We start from the raw sequence: 19,212 nt of genomic DNA, 5'->3' as shown, positions 1-19,212 counted from the left end.
GATCTGCATTGATTAGATTTATTAAAACTTTTTCAGATCCTAGAACTACAGCATATACATACGTCTGTTATTATTAAATTAATTAAATAATTGTTTAACAACATTTTGCAATTTAACTGTTAAACTGCAAAATGGAATGCTCTGAAATATGCAAAATAATATGACTCTATACTTGTATACCAATACGCTCATGATTTTTAGAACTACTTGTACAGGATGACTCAAAAAAAATTAAATTAATAAATAAAATCAATAATAACAATAATTAATATAATAAATAAGCTATCCCAATTGGTATACGTGTCCTTGCACAAATGTTGATGACGTCGTCACAAAATTTTGTAATGGAAACAGTCACTTGAAGCAAACGCTTAACACAACATATCTTTACCTATACTTTATCGTTGCAAACATATCTTTATTTTAACTTATGGTTATTATAAAAAAATATAATTTGCAAAATTAAATCTTTTAATTTTTCGAAAAATCTGGACTTTTGTACTGTATTTCCGCGGCGAAGGAAGTTCTGTCGAAATAACCTTCGACCATTTTTTTTTACTCTGTTAGTGCTATTACATACCTAATTTTCTACGTATATAAGTTATTACAAATAATATTTCGCGAAATCAAATTTTACAATTTTTTAAAGAAGCAGGATTGTACCTCGACAGCTAGGGAAGTTCTGTCGAAATAACCTTCGACTAATTTTTTGTGGTTATGTTTATATATCTGTGGATTTTAATTAATATACTTTTATTGTGGAACTATTCTATTTTTAAGAGGGAAGTTCACCCATATTTTGGAAATCTGTGCCCATAAAGGTGGAAAAATATTGGTACTTATGTGATAGTAAAATTACTAACAACCCCAACCACGTTGGTATTATCTAGACAAAACTAAACTGTCAGTTTGTCTCGATGATGCCAACGTAGTTTTGTTTTCGGTTTTGTGGGAAATAAACGTTCGGACGCCGAGTGATCAAATAGATTTCATAAATTCTTCTGTTTTTTTTTTTTTAATTTTAAGACAAGCAATGATTTTTATTTCAATATTATGGATAACTGACTGAGTTAGTGCTAAGCATTTGATGTTATTATAATATGCTACAAATCTTTTATGTGAAAATAAATTTGAGGCAAATTATTTAGTCAATTTATTTATTGTTTAAAAATGCTAGAAAAACTGATTCTAATAGGTCAAAAGCTCAGATCGCTTTAAGTGACCTACCTTCTGTTACAGAAATATATTATGATTATTATATTTAAAACAATAGTAAATTAATCCCCACAATTTATTGGGAGAACTCACGAGGGCACATTTATATTACGTAAATATGGCTCACTAAAAACAAGAATAAATGACTTGAATAATATTTCACTGTTTCAGAACGACTGATCTGCCAAAATATCTATTTAGAAATCTCGTGCGCAATCGTGTTTTCGTATAAGAAAAAGAAATATGTTTGATGACGAAAATAGTACTAGCAGTTGTAGTAAACCGTAAATTAAAATATAATAATTTTAAATAAGTTAATTTTCTTTGCTGATGTGTGCATTCGACAAATTAATTTCTTGGTGCATTTTGGTGGAAATTAATTAGATGTCTTTTTTCCAAAATATATTAATTTATAGTTTCAAAAGCATCACTTAGTTTTTCCCAAGACTCGTCTGCATAGAATAATTTATGAGACATAAATTCTTCAACTTCAGAATTAAGTATTTATAAATTATTTTGAAAAGTCTGCCTCATAATTTTACTTGTTGACAGTGCAAAGTCAAATCATTTATGTAAATGACTAAGCCTATGAATTTTGACAACCGTGCTAAAACCAAGTACTTATAGCTTTCGTTTGAAGTCTGGCACTCTTCGAGATGTTGCAACTTCAGACGGAATTTTAAAAATAGTCGTTAATTCAATATTTAAGTGCCCTCTTTCTCAACATGTGCATCGATGTGTCAGCGTGTATGCTTTTATAATAAAGAACTAATGGTTTCCAATCAGCAAAAGCAAACATTATCTACTTGTTAATACATGTTAGTAATTATCGCAACAATAGCGTGCGAAGCAAACAAAAGGACAGAGAGAAAGAGAAACAGTGACATTTCGACAAATGCCAAGGGTTCAGGAGAAAGACGACATTCTTCCTTTTAATTAAACGATTAATTTTGTAAATAGAAAAATCAAAACTGTCATTCTTGCGGAAACGTTAATGATCGGACCGAAGAGTAAAACGGTTCTAAATCGTCAGCTGAAACAAGAACAGATTATAAATCACGGCGCTGAAAACGTGTCGCAGAGACAAATCTCTCTCCCGCAATTAGTCAAAAATTCATAAAGAGAATCCCACTTTTAAAAATCGTCTGCATTAACGCAGCAAATGCCTTGCTAACGAGTAGCTCTAATAAACGTCGGACTCAGCTCCTCTAAATCAATGGCTCATAAACTCATTTAAATTGTATCCTTTCCTGCAGCTATGCAAGTCCCATTACTCAAAAGGCGATGTTTGTTTTTTAAAAAACAGTTCTGCCTGCAGTTCATACAGAACTAATGATTTTCTCGTCCAGCCTTCTAATCTACATCACGGATGACTTAATTTATGAAAGTAAAATTTGTGACTAAGGTACACGACTTTTCGACGAATCAGACTGATAATGTTTACGTGTGTTCGTGGTAAAACAGCGAAACCGATCGTCCATGGTGGCCAAAGGCTGTAGGTCAAATCCAGTACAGATTATGATTATTATAAATAAAAGTGACCGCGCCAATTCGCTTTAATCAGTACGCCCATTAATAATTTACGAGCAAGTGTAGATAATGGCAAAGCGTCTTAATTTACTTGACTATTAATAAAAGTGCATCGTTAAAAGAATACAAGAGTCCGAATACCACCCGTCTAGTCCAGATGCATTACTACACCGTTCGTGCTGGAGCAGGGTCGTAATAGGAATTTTCTGCCTCGGCAAACACGAAGATGAAAATGTTGCAGAGGAACAAGTTGGCTGCCAAACAACAGTACTCACCAACTTTTGTTCTGGTTGTTTACTAGTTGCGTAGTGACCGCTGCAGAATTTATTGTTGGATACTTTCTGAAAAATGTATATCTACAATGATATTCATACATAATATGCAGCTTTAAAAGATATACTTACTTTAATATTAAAGAAAACTTGAGAAAACTTCCATTTTAATAAAAACATGTCAAACCAAGTCTTATAAAGAGATGTTAACCTAAAAGTGGAGCTAAATACATAGCATACAGATTTTTTTTTTGTTTAATCGGTCTAACTACAGTATAACAAAAAAATTAATAAACGTTAATAAGAAATTATGATTTAATTTCATGAAAATTGAATAGACCTAAGAATATTTTTTTAAATAAAATTTCAATAAAAAATATAGTTTAGGACTTTTAAAAATAAAAAAAAAGAATGGTATTTTTTTCTGATGCACCCATTTAGGTAAAGCTGTGATATAAACGAAGATTAAGCTAATCAATTTTAATGTAAAGTAAGTAGTTTCTTCGTAATTACGATGTATGTTAGATAGAGGATGTACATCCAACTTCAAACTTGAAGCTTATTGAATACATGCCACAAACAACGTTCCTGCTATAAATTAGACAATTTTGTTCTGTTGATATGGACTCACTGCTGCAAAGATTTGCATCTCTGAAACTAAATGACAGCGTTTAAGCGGTAATAATGAACTTTAGGAGAGTTGAAGTACCTAACCCATAATGTAATTTGGCACATTTAGTTTGCTTAGTTCGGATTTGGTACATGCTAAAACACTGTATACATACCCATGGTGATTGATTAATATTTCTCATAATTATTCTCAATTGCTGTCAATTTTGAAAAAAAAAAAATGAAGGTCTTTATTACTCTATTATTTTTAATGTGTACTTTAGCGCAGAAAAAAAGGTTGTAGCGATTTTTATTTTTCTGTACACCTGCTCCGGCCCTGACCGCTGCAATTAAAAATCCGGCTCGTTGTCCAACTGGATGGCTCTCAAGAGCTGTAAATATTAATACGATTACGAGATACTTCGGCCAACTGCTACTGTGCAGCACAACCTGCAGCGGACGTCTGCTTTTTTTACTTTATCATCACGCGATATGAAATTTCGCTTCAGAGGCAGCCAATTTAAAAACGATTTGTTTCACTCTGCGAGGCTAATGTAATTAAGATTGATAAGAGTTATTGGAAGGAGCGGATCTCTCGGAGTTTAAATCTAGAGTGAAATTATATTGAAATCTTTGTTGGAAATTTCGATTGTTATATCAGCTAATCCGGAAAACTTTGTCATTAGAATGGTGCCAATTCTGCAGATGAGATTCAGCATTTAGGCCGGCTTTAAATTGAAAAGAAGCGTTGTTGTCTCAGACGGGGGAAGATAATTAAGATTCGTCGTTAAAATATTTATGTTGTTAAATTGGCTATGAGTACGGTGAAAATCTTTTAAATCAATTTGGGTGTCACTGTTACAACATTTAAAAAATTTAGGAATAGAAAATAATAATTTATATCTAGGACTAGTAAGAGAAAATTGTGTTAATCACATTTTGGCTAATGCTTACTTCTTATAACTGTTCACCCAAAGTGATCTGCGTATCGTGACATAACAAGAGAATCATTAAATTATTATTAAGGTTTTCCATAAGTCAGTGTGTTTTTCAAATTAATTCACTAACAGAAGGTGTATCAATTTTTTGTAATTTCATGGATTCTTCTGTTAAGTTTGTAAATAGTTTGATGATGTTTGAACTTGCATGCTTCTGACATATTGGTGTATTGCCAAAGCAAATTTAGACCACATCTGGTACAAACAACATTGATTCAGAAGTAGTATGAATAGTTTGTCAGTTTAAATTAAGATATGTAGTATTGTTTTTTGTTCAAACTCTTTTTTATTTAAACATATCAAAAACAGTTGCATAGCATAAATCGAAAGATAAAAAGATAAAAAAAAAGAAATATAAACTTATTTAAGTACCGAAAAAACTATCATTGTTTGTGACTTTTTTTGTCCGATGGTATATGTGACGTCAAATTGAAATTTTGAGCACCAATTCAGTAGCTGCCATCGTCTCATTGGTTTTTAGCCGCGCTCATTGCAAAATTGACAACTGTGAACTGCTACGCTAACACTGGTGGCAATAATTAAGAATTGTCCATCCAAAATTTTGCTTCTACCATTAATTAATAGTACTCAGTACCCGGTAAATATTTGTAGTTAAAATCGGAAATCAGTTAATTCAGTTTTTTTTTCATTTGACGAATGCATTCATCCACTAGGTGTGTCTATACAGACTGTTATGTAAATGGAGGAACAATTGGTAACTGGTAACTCGGATGACTAAAAGAAGTAATACTCTTTCGCCGTTTTTCTTTCAAAACTCTTCTATTAATCACTGGATGAATCTTAAGATAGGCAAACAAAGCTCACTGCCTAAATTTAGAGACACGTATCAAGTTACTTTTGATCAAATTCTCTTAAAATGATCAAAACTGACGTGTTTTTTGTAATTCATTATGGTCGAACATAGCGGTAAATTTTACATGCAGCGAATAGGCAGATATGCATTTAATCTATGGGGAAGCTCGACAAAATCGTAGAGAAACAGTAAGATTCTACATGCAACGATTTACAAACAGGTGTGTTCCAAACTTTCGTCAATGTTAATAGACGGCTGTGAGAGTTTGGAAATCCTGGATTCAATAATTCGGAGAGAGGAAGACTTGCAGAGGCAGACCAACAAATTTTGGAAATGGTTACTGAAGACCCAACTCTTATAGTATTAGTCGTCAAGTTGGACATCAACATTTACTGCATGGAATACTTCCTTTAAGAAAAGAAAGTTGCATTCTTAAGCGTTTTCTCGCGCTTCGGTATTATTAACGAAAGATCTTCGAAGAGTTCAATTCTGCCAAAGATCAATCCTCATAGATGAGAAGGATCGTACTTGTATCGAAAATTTTTATTTTCACGTATGAATCTAATTTTTCACGAGATGGTATACCAAACCTAAGAAGTTTACACTATTGGCCTCATTATAAACCCCAGATAACTCGAATACTTCACACTTCACAGAATAAGTTTTTGTTCAAAGTGTGAACTGGTATTATGGGGAATCACCGGGTAGGTACGTCCAGTGATTTCGCCAAATCGAGTAAATGCCCAAAATTATTTAAATGTTTTATATCATGAGATTGAAAACTTTTTTTATGAAAGTGGCCAACGCGATGTTGTGACCCACTTAAATTAATGAATATCCTCATGAATAGAATCGAAGAAACGACCCCTTTAATTGGTTACCAAAAGTCCATATCTTAAATACGAAAAAATGTAGAAGTATGTATTTCAAAGAGAAAAACCAGAGCCTGTTTGCAACAAAATAGGGGCCGTTTTGAACATTTGTTACGAATTTTTACTAGTTGAGTTAACAAGCCTTCAGTTGATGTAAGAAAGTTAATTGAAAATTGAAAATTGCATATTGTTACTTCTTTTAGTCATCCGGGTTAACAGTTTCTGAGTTGTTCCTCCATTTATGTAACAGGCTGGATTTTTTTCTTCAATCCGAGTGGTGTACAATACTTAGTTAGTACCGGTGTGTGAAATGTGCAGTGTGATTCTTATGGAATTTATTTCACGCACTGCGGCAACTAGAGCGTATAAACCTTTCGGCAACGGTATTATAAGACGCCATCAACAACTCTAATCGTAATTTATGGCTTTTTGTGGTATTTTGCATCTATTAATTAGTCAAATTTAGGATTTAGACGGTGAATGCAGATTCAAATTTGCAGAGTAGTCCGCCAGAAATTACAGAGACAGCAAATGAAGCAAGTACTTCCCTATTGCCACAAAAATCATTAAATGTCCATGAGAGCACATACCAGAAAAAGGAAGAACATTTCGTTTCTGAAAATATAATGCTAACATATAGTCTTGCAAATTCTGCACCGGTTTTAGTTTAAAGTGTTTAGGATAATACCACAAAGCGAGCCGTAGGCGAGACCTGTAAGTTTGGCAAAACCATAAAAATGCTACCGGTCGTATATTGTGTAAGATTTTTTAGAATACTGCAACAATTTCAGAAATTCATGAAAATAAAAATTTTATTCAATACGTCGCGTCGGGTGAGGTGGCGCATAAAGTGAAAATCTTCTCGTGTGTGCTGGTTTGTTGCTAAGGTGAAGGTCAATTTAATTTTTGCATTAAAATGGATTTATCCCAAAATTCGTTTCCAATTGCGATTGCGGACGAACTTCTGGATAAAGTAAAGAGCATTAAATCGAATCTTCTGCCAAGAAAATCTTCGGGGAGATATTTAAAAGAATACAAGACAGTTTCACTTATGGGTGCTTTGGCTTAAGCCGCTTAAGTCATAAAAGTTTTACAAGGTGTATGTCAAGTGAGTTTTGTATACTAGTGGCCGAAGCCGGTAAATTTTAGCTACTGGACTCGTTTGTAACTATGTAAATGTTAGTTGCTAAAGCAGTATCCTAAAAATGTGTTTTTTTTCGTCATATTTAACAGGAAGGCCTCTCGATTCTCGTACATTACACATTTTTGAAAAAGATCGTGAGTGACAGATCCCTATATGCTTAAATATTGCTGAATGTACGTAGATCATATATTTATTCTTTTTATTCCAAAACCTCTTTCGCCTTATCGCCTCGATGAATATAACTATTAAAATATGTTACTTTCTGAAAGTAAGAAACGATGCTCCGGCAGAGACTAAAAGGAAACGAACGAGAGTAAGCGCGTCGAACGGAAATAAAGTCAGAAACTTCTTGTTAACTGTGTTAAGCATAATACGAAGCGAAACAATAAGATATGAGGTAATGAAAAACGTACCCAAAAGTAGTGATTGACGTTAAAAGTGGGTGCATTTTGCACATTTTAAATAGGATTTCTTTTGTAAAAAAAAAGGTAATCATTTTTTGCGAGATGATGGTCAGACAAATCTTGATTTACATTTTGTTAGCATTTAATTGCATTACATTTACAATGATAGTTGTAGAAATCTCTTTACAAAGTACAAAATTTTTACTTTATGCTCCATGATAGTGTTTGAAAAATTAATTAAAATCAAATAACAATATTAGCTAAACAATTTGCGAACTACATATTTTTTTTGGATAAAAACTTTTAATTTGTTGTGAAAATGTAGCCCGCTAGAATAGTATTTATTAATTTACATGGATTTTTTTGTATTTTTAGACGCAGGACCACTTTTGAAAGTACATACAGTAATTTTATGTAATTTGTAAGTCTGTGTTTAATTAATATGTGTGATATAATATGGTATGTGTCATATTATATCACAACACACGTGCCCGTGGAAGTACAGCTTACGAATATTTACTGTTTTAAACCATTGTTAAGAGTTGAAAGTAAATAGCTTAGAACTAAAAAGTTAAGAAGCAGAATTTTTATACTCTATTTGACACTTATGGAGACTAAGTATGCACTGCATTTTTTTTTTTTGAATATATAAGATGTTTTTTTTAAACTCAAAAATTAATTTTTCCTGATAATAGACAATTAGTGAAACCACGTTCCGTAGAACGTACAACACGCAAAACGTAGAAAAAACGGTTATATCTATGGAAACATAGAAAATACAGTGTCCCTATTGGCGATTGTGTATGTTAACGTAAAATACGTTGTACGGAACGTAATTTCGCTAATTGTCTAATGTAACATCCATAATCGTATACATACATATAAATATTTATCGATTAAGTTTGCTTCGTATCAGAATATTCATTTGCTATCTAGATAAAAGTCTCGAATTATGAATATTTTTCGTGAAGCGCGTCGCGTAAATTTGGCATTTAACACATATTTCTAAGTAGTTTTTTATTCCAGTGAAGCGGAAAGTGCACAGTAACATTGATTATGTAAACATTTAAAACTAATCTGTTCCGTTTAAAAAGGATAAACATAATACATAAAAAAATCTCCAACAAGCTATGTTTGTTAACAAAGCAGCTTGCGTTGAACAGAAACAGAAGGATAACGTTGCTAAATTAAGTCATCTTCTTCAAACAGTTTGCACCTAATACAATCACTAAATTTTAAATTAGCCTAATCTACTGAAAGATCCGATAATCTTCGCGTATTAACCTCCATGTTTACCAACTAACGTGAGTAGGTCGAAATTACTCTCTGTGCAGATGCTGCAATGCGGTTTTTAGAACGCAGATCCCGCTCTATAATGGAATTAAGATTGGACAGGCTGTATTGAAGGAAGAATAGACCCGCCCACAGTAAGATTTAAAAACTAGAAAGGTGCATTATTGATATAATCAAGCGCTACTGCTGCGTAAACAACCTACGCACTGCGTAGACACCGATCTCTAAGCCTTACATTACTGTCCATTTCGATCTAATGACTTCGGTAATTACTTCTCCACAATTAGATATTAATCTGATTCATGCAAATTATAGTAAGACTGTGCTAACAAACAAACCCGACGTAGTTAACCTGTCGACAACTGTAATTTAGTATCTCTGTTTTCTGGATTTTTGAATGAAATCAACTGCTGACATTTAGGACGAATGGGATCGTGTACCATTAAATAACTTGTCCACTCAAGTCAATGTTTTCCGGATTGGTGGAGCTGGTTTCATCTTAATCTTTCCAAAAATGATACACCGCAAGAATTTAAATTGGCTACATTAAAACCGAGATAATTCGTAAGAGGCATGTATGTAAGGAGAATTGGCGGGAAAACGTCAGAAGTCGGAAATGTTTACGATGTTATTTTAAAACATGCGGGTCTTCTTGAGTTATTGCCAACGATAATTAATTGTCGTCAAGGAAAATTGATTGCGACAACTTTGTACCCACCTGAAGAATTGCTGTTAAATGTCACTGAAGTGAGTAAGGCGGCCGGCCGGCTTGGTTGTGTCTGTTACTTACAGGATTAAGTACGCGAGATTTTAAAGCTATTTTTTTTGCAGTTCTACTTCTGTATTTGATAGACTTTTGTGTTCGCAGGTTCACTACTTAGGTAATGTTGTGAAAGGGCCGTGAGTAGACAAGTGAACAATAAAAATAAATCGATGAGAAACACATCACATCAGATTAAACTTTTAGTGGGAAAAATAGAAATCCTGCCTTATGTTAAATAACAATAGAAAAATGAAAGTAAAACACAAAAAATCTTGCTCAAAAAAGTTGCCTGAAGTCCATTTATTTTTATTTGAATTTATCTATTTTGTCTGTCGCTTACACTTATGAACTATACATTGATACATAACAAGTACGCCAGTCACAATGAAGTAGAAAAGAAGTGTGGAAAATATTATTATTTTAAACAATTATGCTATAATTTAAATGTGGATATGCTAATAAGTAATCACTAATCAACACGTAACAGGGCATATTTAAATAATTCGATTATAATCCCAAGATCACATTGCAAGTAGAATGTAATTTTTTTAATACAGTAATTGTCCAGTTCATGATCCACACTGTTTTTAAATAAGTAAAGTTCTTTTCTAAGGATAAAAGTGTTTGTCCTGATTCACCAACGCACCAACGAATCTTAACTAGTAATACTGTATCTAGAAACATGAAATTTGGATAGTAGGTTCCTCTTGTAATTAAACACCCACTAAGGAAGGAGTTTGGGAAAAAATTCAACCCCTAAGGGAGTAAAATAGGGGATGAAATTTGTATGGAACTTTCGTGAGTTTTGAAGTTAGATGGGTGCACTGGGGGGAAGAGTGAACAATATTAACTCTATCAGGGGCTGAAAAACAATGTGTTTTAATTGTCTAATCCACGCAAGCGGAGCTGCGAGCAACAGCTATTCTAGTGTACTACATACATAAGTTTAAGTTATTTTTGTTGTACCATGGATGTATTCTTTAATTACTGCTGCAGTAGCTAAATGTAGTTCATGATGAATTAATGACTATTTGCTGAAACTATTACCGTGGTCATTAGCAAAAATTACTGGAAATCGGTAATGTAAAGAGGTACACTATTGATAAAAATTGTGGAAATCAGTATGATAGATTTTTGTTTAACTCCAGAATAGATCAAAACTTACGATTTTACATTATTATTCAGTTTTACAAATAATTTTTTGTTACATAAAAATGATAATAACCAATTTAACAAATTCCAGGGGCGGCTGATGCCAGGGAGTACAAGGGCACGTGCCCCCCCCCCCCCAAAATTACAACGTCTACAAACACACTGGACATAGTAAAGTAGTAATTTTCAATATTTAAAAAATTGTCCGGAAAGGTGTGTCATAATTATCAAAATAATTTTTTTATCTGGCTCCATTTATCTAAAATGTATCAAAACATACATTTAAAGATGTTGTGTCTTGGATATATATGATGTGTTGCTGCAGCGCTGATAAAAGCGGAGACCAAATCATGGCTCATTTAGACGTTTTGTTTAGACGGTTGCCATGGAAACCGTGCGTCTAGTCGCTGTACTTTTTTAGAATCGGGTCCTGCTCGAACAGTGACCACTAGCGGTAACTCAACTGCGGGATTTGAATTGTTTGGTTTTAAATAAAAATAATGAATTCAGTTGAATATTTAATAACAAATGGTCCTCCGTCTTACGACGGTAAAATTTTAGTGAAAAATTTAGGGAGAGCCAAAAAAAAAGTGTTCATGGAAAAATGAGAGGCTTTTATAGATATTTTAATAGACATAACAAGCATGGTAAATTTTTGTGGATGTGTGGTTGTGAAAAAATAATATTTTCTTTACTTTTATTGAATGTAATTAATAACAGCCTGTTTTATGTCGTCATATTTAACTCATCAGTCAAATTGTGTCTCCCCATTTCAAAAGATACGAGCCGCCACTGACAAATTTTAAAAAATAATAAAATATATAGTTGATTTTCCTGGACAAACACCATACTGAGCAGAATATCTATGTTAATGTTGACCTGTAATTTTCATTTTGTGTCACTTTACCTTATTTAAAAAGCGGTTATCATGTTAGCCGTTTTTAAACTGCTCAGGAAGACTCCTTCATTCACTGATGTTTTTATTAAAAGAACCAAAGGTTCACGAATTGCAGGCACCACATAAGGTATTTCTCACTTGTAGCCGTAACTTCTTCGATTCTACTAATTTTTTTGTGAATTTCTACATTAACCCGTTTACTTCACATTCAAAAATTAAATGAAAGAATATAGCAGGCTATCATGGATCCAGTTGTACAGGATATGAATATTCTTGTTCCCTAATTTTCTTCAGCGTTTGAAATTAGTGTCTAAAAAAGTAGTTACATAACATCAACTATATCCTATGCTTTCGTTGTATAGAGTAGTTTGTTTAAAATTCTGCTGTTCTTCATATTGTTACGAAAGAAATCCATACGCCGTCCCGGTACGACGCCTATGGGTTTTAATATACGGCGATGATGACTCATCGCGGCCGGACGGCATTCGCCGGAGAAGAACCTAGAAGCGGATGTCGCGACGGGTGTTCGAGAACAAGCCTAGAAGCGGTGATGGAGACCTTCGAGAAGGACCGCGCGGCTGTTTAAATGGGAACCACCGTCGGGAGCAGTCAGTGTAGTCCAGACAACGAGAGCTGAATTCAGTTAACAAGTCGAGTCCAACGAGTGTCGAGAAAACCCAGTGCATGTTGCGCCGGAATTATTTTGTACATAATCGCTCGTGTAAATCCGTGTTACTAAGAAATAAATTGTTGAGTTTTACCCACGCCGATTTTAAAAACCCTTCCATCGTAACAATAACTACGTAGTTTTGAATTCTCTATCTTATTCTTGTAGTAGGTACCTCCATTTAGCATCATTTAAAGTATTGGTTGCGGTATTTTTTTCCGGATGGCACAAGTTGGTTGGATATTTTGGTTAATGAAAGTAAATGATAAGATAAAAAACAATAATTTTAATTTTATTTTTGAGATTTCTTGGATTTTTCAAACAAAACCTGAGAAGCAATAGCTAAAAAATATTATTTAAAACTGTCATTTAAAACTTACAATGTTAAAGAAGGAAGACATTAAAACAGATTTGTGGAAGATAAAGAGCAATTTGTGTTGTTAATGATATGTAACTGCAAATACACTGTTTATTCTGGGACAATGAAAACAGTTAACGTTATCTACATTCGTAAAATATCATGTTATTAGTGAACATGGAGTGACAACGAGTACTAGAATCATTTGTATATACAAAGAAAGACCAAAGCCAAAAAAATACAGGCAATAATTTGCACAAAGCTTAAAACACCTAGTGCTTGATTATAACGACTTAACATAATCTAGCCCCATTATCTTCTAGGCCCAAACTAATTTTACTAATTATTAATTTTTTATAGTCAGCTTCCCCCAGGACTTTTTTTTCTTCAACGGAAATACGAGTCATACTGACGCAATGCTTTTTTAAATAACTCTAAGCTTTCAAAGTTATTTAAAAATTTAGCTTCACCAACTTAACACTTTCATCTAACTTTAAGATACAAAGGACAACATCTGACGTATCAAATCTACCGCATTTGAGAAAAGTAATGTTTTCCTGTGATCCAGTGATGATGTCCTCTGATTTTGCTTACTACCTTCCACTATCTTCAGTCAGAAAACGGAGAGTTTCAATTCCTTGGGCACAGACTTTTCAGTTTTCCGGTAAACAAGGAAAGGCATGCAAAGGAGCTGAAAATCATACAATGGATTTTAAGTATATGGGTACATCGATATTATTACGAATAAGTTTAAATTTAAGGAATTGTTCTTTGAATATTTTGCTTGTCAAAAAGAAAAGGTAGATTTGTATTTTGTACTATATTTTCAATTGATTTCTCACCTGCTAAGAGTTGGAAAGTTTTCAACAGACTCGCTGGTAAACGGGCTTACATTTCAGGACTAGTCATCAAGGGCAACGATATTAACTGTAAAACTGCAATAAAAAATATGGTGGGTAAATGAGAAGGTCTACATGAAATGTGTAACATAATATGTTTTTTTTAGTGCAGTATAATAATCCAACCCGTTTTTAATTTTACACATCCGAGTTGTCCTAAAAAAAAAAGTTTGCATACTAACGGATTTCCCAGAAATTTGATGACATTTTAAAAAGTTAAATTAATTATTATTGAGTAATGCGAATATCTCAAAAAAAGTTTAGAAATTGGACGGTTTTTTTTGTGCTACGTGACGATTTCCTCATGCATAGCCTTGCAATTTTTCTCAGTGATTTTTTTAAATTTTCTATATTTGATTGATTCGAATATTGAAAACATTTACTGGATTTTTGACCTGTACTATATTTTTTTTATAAAATTTATTTTTATGTTTATAGTGCCATGTTATAAAACCTAAAATGGCATGCAAGTATCGAAAAACACTGAAATATTTTTATTCAAAAAGTTGCTTGAGATACTTATTCCGATTCCTTTAAAAAAACTACGTTAATAGTGCACTGGTATGAATGGCGGAAAAAACAGTAGGTATTCTAAAGCAGACTAAAACATATGAATGAACATGAATACGTTAAGAGTAATCACAGAATGAAGACTAGAAAAATGTCAGTTACAAATAAAAGTTTTAAGCAAATGTTTTTAAAGGAATCTTTGAATGGCTAGATATCTAATTCAGAAAACCGCAAGAAACAGTAACTAGTGAGTTCTTGTAAAAATAAGAAAACATCATAAAGATTGCTAATGGGAAACATTTCAAAGAAACAATAATAGTATGTTGAATGTGTACCAGTTTATAGGAGAAGATCATTGACAAAATCATAAAACAACGTAAAAGTTCATAATTAGAACTGTAAAGAAGTGTAAAGCGTACAAAATTAGTACAAAAGGTGGGAAAATATAAATCGAGAAAATAGATATAAATACAACTTTTTCTATTTATAACGTTTGAAAAATATTACTAAAAATTAGACACCAATGAAGAGAAAAATGACGAAAAAAACACATTTACGAAATTTTTATGAGTTAAGAGAAACGAGAAAATCGGATGTGCTGGAATATTTTAGAAAGTTGTATGAAAATTTTAAATTTTCTTTTGTATAATACCTTCACATAAACCTATATTGTTGCCCTACAGTGGGTGTTAGTACTGTTTTTCTATAATATAAAAATTCATGATACGAGAACATAAACGATGTCACTTTCTGCCATATGAAAATTTATGACTTGAGAAAATTTATGAATACTCGACTCAAAAGTGTGTCATCGATCGACTTTTGCATTTCATGAAATCTGTAAGTTTTCTGTTACTTTTGCGTGCATAATAAAGTCTGAGTAAAGTAAGTAGCCGTATCATTAATGTTATTCCAATAAAGTAACTGATTTATTTGGTATGTGCCAGTACTAAAGTGTAATTAATATTATTTATTATATTACTCATTGGCATTACTCTTTCTCAAATAAAAAATATACTTTAAACTAATGTATAAATCTAATTTATGACCTATTACTTCTCCATTTACGGGGTTTATATTTCTTAATAACAAACTATAAAATAGTTATAAACAGGGCACTGAAATTTCGAAAGTATCCACATACCTAACATCCGTAAAAATAATCCGTTCCGTATCTACACACAAGTGCAAATGGTTTTTTGTTTGAGCATTTATTACAATAATTATTCAGAGTTAGTAATGTTAATTTAAAACCGCAGTTGTTCACCTAAATTGTACTCAAGTCTCATAGTTCCGTAGCTAGAATAATGACTAGCATTTAGGATAATTATATATAATTATATATAATTTAAACCTAATTAATAGTTATCGGTATGCAGCGACAAGAAAAAACTTTTTTTGCCACTTTTAATAACGAGAACGACAGAGTAAATGCATTAATGTTGTAATATCTTGTACAATTATCTTGTAAGTGTGTTATTAAATGGTTCACACCTCTTACCAAATCAGGTAGCATCATTAAAGTAGCGTAACAGAATATTTTTTCTATTTTATTAAGACGTATCGATCTTTATTTTACATATTCATATCGTATTTCACTACCGTTTGAAAAATTTATTTCACCTTTGACCAACTTACAGGACCGTTAACTTTTTACGTGGAAATTTTATAGCTCACAAATTTCGTACAACCTGCGAAAACGGCAAAATACAATAAAAGGATGTTTGATAATGAACACTGAACCTCCTTAGAGCAGTTTTTATTGTTATGAGTATTATTATTGTTATTAGGTATGTGCATGCAGAGATAACAGGCTTTAGAAGCAGCGTTACATCAATAAACATTAAAGTTAATGTTTGATAAATCGTTTTTATTAAGTCTAAAAGGCATTCCTCGGGTCATTTAAAAATCAAACTTCAGATGGAGGCTTCTACTCGTCCTTTTATTCTCTGGATGCTTTTAAATTACACTTTATGAGTATAACAACACAATGACTGCAATTAAAACCCCATATAATTAATCTTTTTAATAAGAATAAATGAGAAGCGTAATGGATCTTAAATCTTCTCCGTAGGAAATTACGGATTAAAGCGAAAAATCTGTAAAGAAATAGGAGCGGACAAGGAGAGATTACATTCAATTTTGGGAGATACAATGAACGGACAGAATGTTTGCTGATTGATAAGGCCGAAAATAAATCCAAAAGCTATTTTTTCTTAATGCGTTTTATATTTTACACACACGCAACAAATGTCTTATGTCCTGGCTGACAGCATCAATATAGTCTTCCCATATATCTATAAACACGGCGTATATTTAAATAGAAAGGCCGAACGAGAATTTACAACAATCGAAAGCTATAAATCAAGTGGAAAATATTGCATGGGGGCGTACAGCAGTAGTATTCGGATAATTTAAACTCTTTTTTATAATCAGGGCAAAGGAGCTATTATTTTGATTAAAAAGATATAATACCGGGTTCTACTAATTACACTTTCATCGATGAGGTAACAACACACTTTAAATTGCTAGGTGTATACGGTTGTCTTGACAATAAAAGTAAAAGGAAAGAAAACGGCATACCCACTTGCAATTTTTATAAAAACTTAATGCTAGATGATTACAGTATTTGGCATACTTTTTCTTCTTCGCAGATATCTTTGTTAGACTGCATCTTCGAGTAATTCCAGTAATTTCTTTTAATAATAGCGTACGTCATAAAACAGTTCGGTTAATTTCAGCTAACTTCTTAAACAGCGATTAAAATTTACATAAACCTCTACAGTAATTTAAATGTTAAGTACGGTTTAATTTACAGTGGACGGACGGTTAATACATTGATTAATGCGATTAAACACTTCCTAGTAAGTACATTTACATTAGAACGCAGAATTGATGGTGCAAGTCTATTATTGGCGTTGCGATTATTTTAGTTCAGTTAAAAAGGCGGTTTGGGATAAATACGGTCTTTTATATGTCCAATAAAATTTGGAATATCGGTGATGTTTCCGTAAATATAATTCTGAGATATAGGACAGTCGAGCTATTTTTGCGGCCTGCTAATGCATTAGACTGTCGTTACAAAATTAGCAGAATTGCTAAGAGGAGGATGGCTTTTAATAATTTGGAGGTAGGTCACGAGAAATACTGGAAATTCTGAATAGTTGATGAAGGATACATTGATTTTTAAAAGGTTTCGAAAAAAACCGCATTAAGTGCAAGGTTTTTAAAAAAAATATGTGCATATTTGGTTTCTGTTGAAAGGAATCTTTATTCATAATCAAACTGTTCCGGTTGATCTTCTCGGCACTTTTTAAAATAATAAAATAGTTAACTTTTTCGTTTCGCTTTCCATGTAAGTCTAGTCTCGAATTTTTCGATTTACAGAATATCCATTTTTTCTTAATGGAATACAAAATCGGTGTAATTAAAGAATAATGTAAATGACTAAAAAGACGATGATATGTCTCTAATGTTACAATGTTTGCTAACTTTTAGTTTTACTATATTTCAGTCCCAACCAATAAAGTCCTAAATAGACCTAGGTAATACGATTTCTAAAGTTTTGCAAGCTGAAAACAGTGGTGACAACCCTGTTCCAAAATTTCCATAATTAACTGACAAGATTTGATTTTGCGAATTTTATTTTTTATGATAACCCTTATAAATCAAAACAAAGTATGTAGTATTAAAGTAAATGTAAAGAAGGGTGTTATGTGTATGTTTCAGGTGATGACGTCATCAAAATTTTTGCAAGAAATCATCAATTGCATCAGTTTGGATAGAAGCAGTGTAATACCAATAATAACACTACTATATTACGAAATAAAAAAAATAAAACAAAATAATTTCACTTGATTCTGTAGCAGATGAAAAACCATATTTATGTAAGACCTGTAAGTGAGACGATAGGATTGAATACGAGCCGTAATGTAAGACCATAAACAGTAAATATGTTCCCAGAATCTCACAGAAATTGGATGATTCGTTTCTAAGATGATTAGTTTATACGTTATCTTTTGAAGACATCCTGCAATTTTGAAAGATAAAACAATATTACTGAGTGCATGAAATACTGTGTCTCAAGTCGTATTTTCAATTAAGATTTTTTAATTATTTTTTAACATGACACAATCAACTTTGTTCAGATAAATACATCCTGTGTGAACAGTTCTACAAAAAAAAAGTATATTAGAGCCGTACAAGGAATGTCGTATCTTCAGATAAATTTTTCAGTATATACATATAGATGTTTTAAAGACGCTGATTTTATTTCTGACAGGAGCATTCAATACTTTTTTGAGTGTGTAAGCAATTTTAGGATATAAAAGCATATTACTGAGGTAATTGTGAATTTCGAGACATGTTTTCCAATAAAGATCATGAAATTTGTAAGAAATGAGTACTGCGACATGAAAGAAAAGTTGATGCAAAACGATGTAAGAGGCGAGATGAAAAAACATATTTGTCCCCGGAAAATAAAGTAAAATATGGTTGGAAAATAATCTAGAGTTAAAATTTTTATTAAAATCACATTTAACAATAAAGTTCAAATTCACGTGAATTTGTATGTATATATTTAGTGTTTTAGATTTTATGTAATTTGTTGTACATTTTGCTTTACTGGTGCTACTCGCAACTATTAATATGCTTAGCAGATCCTCCACCGTCTAATTAATTCTCTACATAGGTGTAGGTAGCAGTTTTTATTAAGTAATCTGGACGTTCAGTTGCGCACAGAACGGCGGATTGGGCCAGCCGACTATCGGACAAAGAAACTTTATATAGAAGAACAAAAGAACTTGAGACAAGCG

At 32.3% G+C, this 19,212-nt stretch overlaps 1 protein-coding gene and 1 long non-coding RNA gene across 2 annotated transcripts in view; one reads left to right on the top strand and one right to left on the bottom strand.

The window, feature by feature from the left end:
• The window catches only part of LOC135131082 (uncharacterized), a 156,848-nt gene that overhangs the window by 19,783 nt on the left and 117,853 nt on the right, over positions 1-19,212 (top strand). The gene's annotated exons all lie outside the window — the stretch shown is intronic.
• LOC135122654 (uncharacterized) lies at positions 13,463-16,079 on the bottom strand. The gene is made up of 3 exons (XR_010279430.1): positions 16,037-16,079; positions 13,832-13,924; positions 13,463-13,680 (listed from the first exon to the last, which is right to left on the bottom strand). It is a non-coding gene; the product is annotated as an uncharacterized LOC135122654 (long non-coding RNA).

Source organism: Zophobas morio, unplaced genomic scaffold (genome assembly GCF_036711695.1).
Source record: "Zophobas morio isolate AGI-343-1 ecotype UQ-CSIRO unplaced genomic scaffold, CSIRO_AGI_Zmor_V1 ptg000002l, whole genome shotgun sequence".
In the NCBI taxonomy this organism is placed as follows: domain Eukaryota; kingdom Metazoa; phylum Arthropoda; class Insecta; order Coleoptera; family Tenebrionidae; genus Zophobas; species Zophobas morio.
This window is presented reverse-complemented; position numbering and strand designations above follow the sequence as displayed.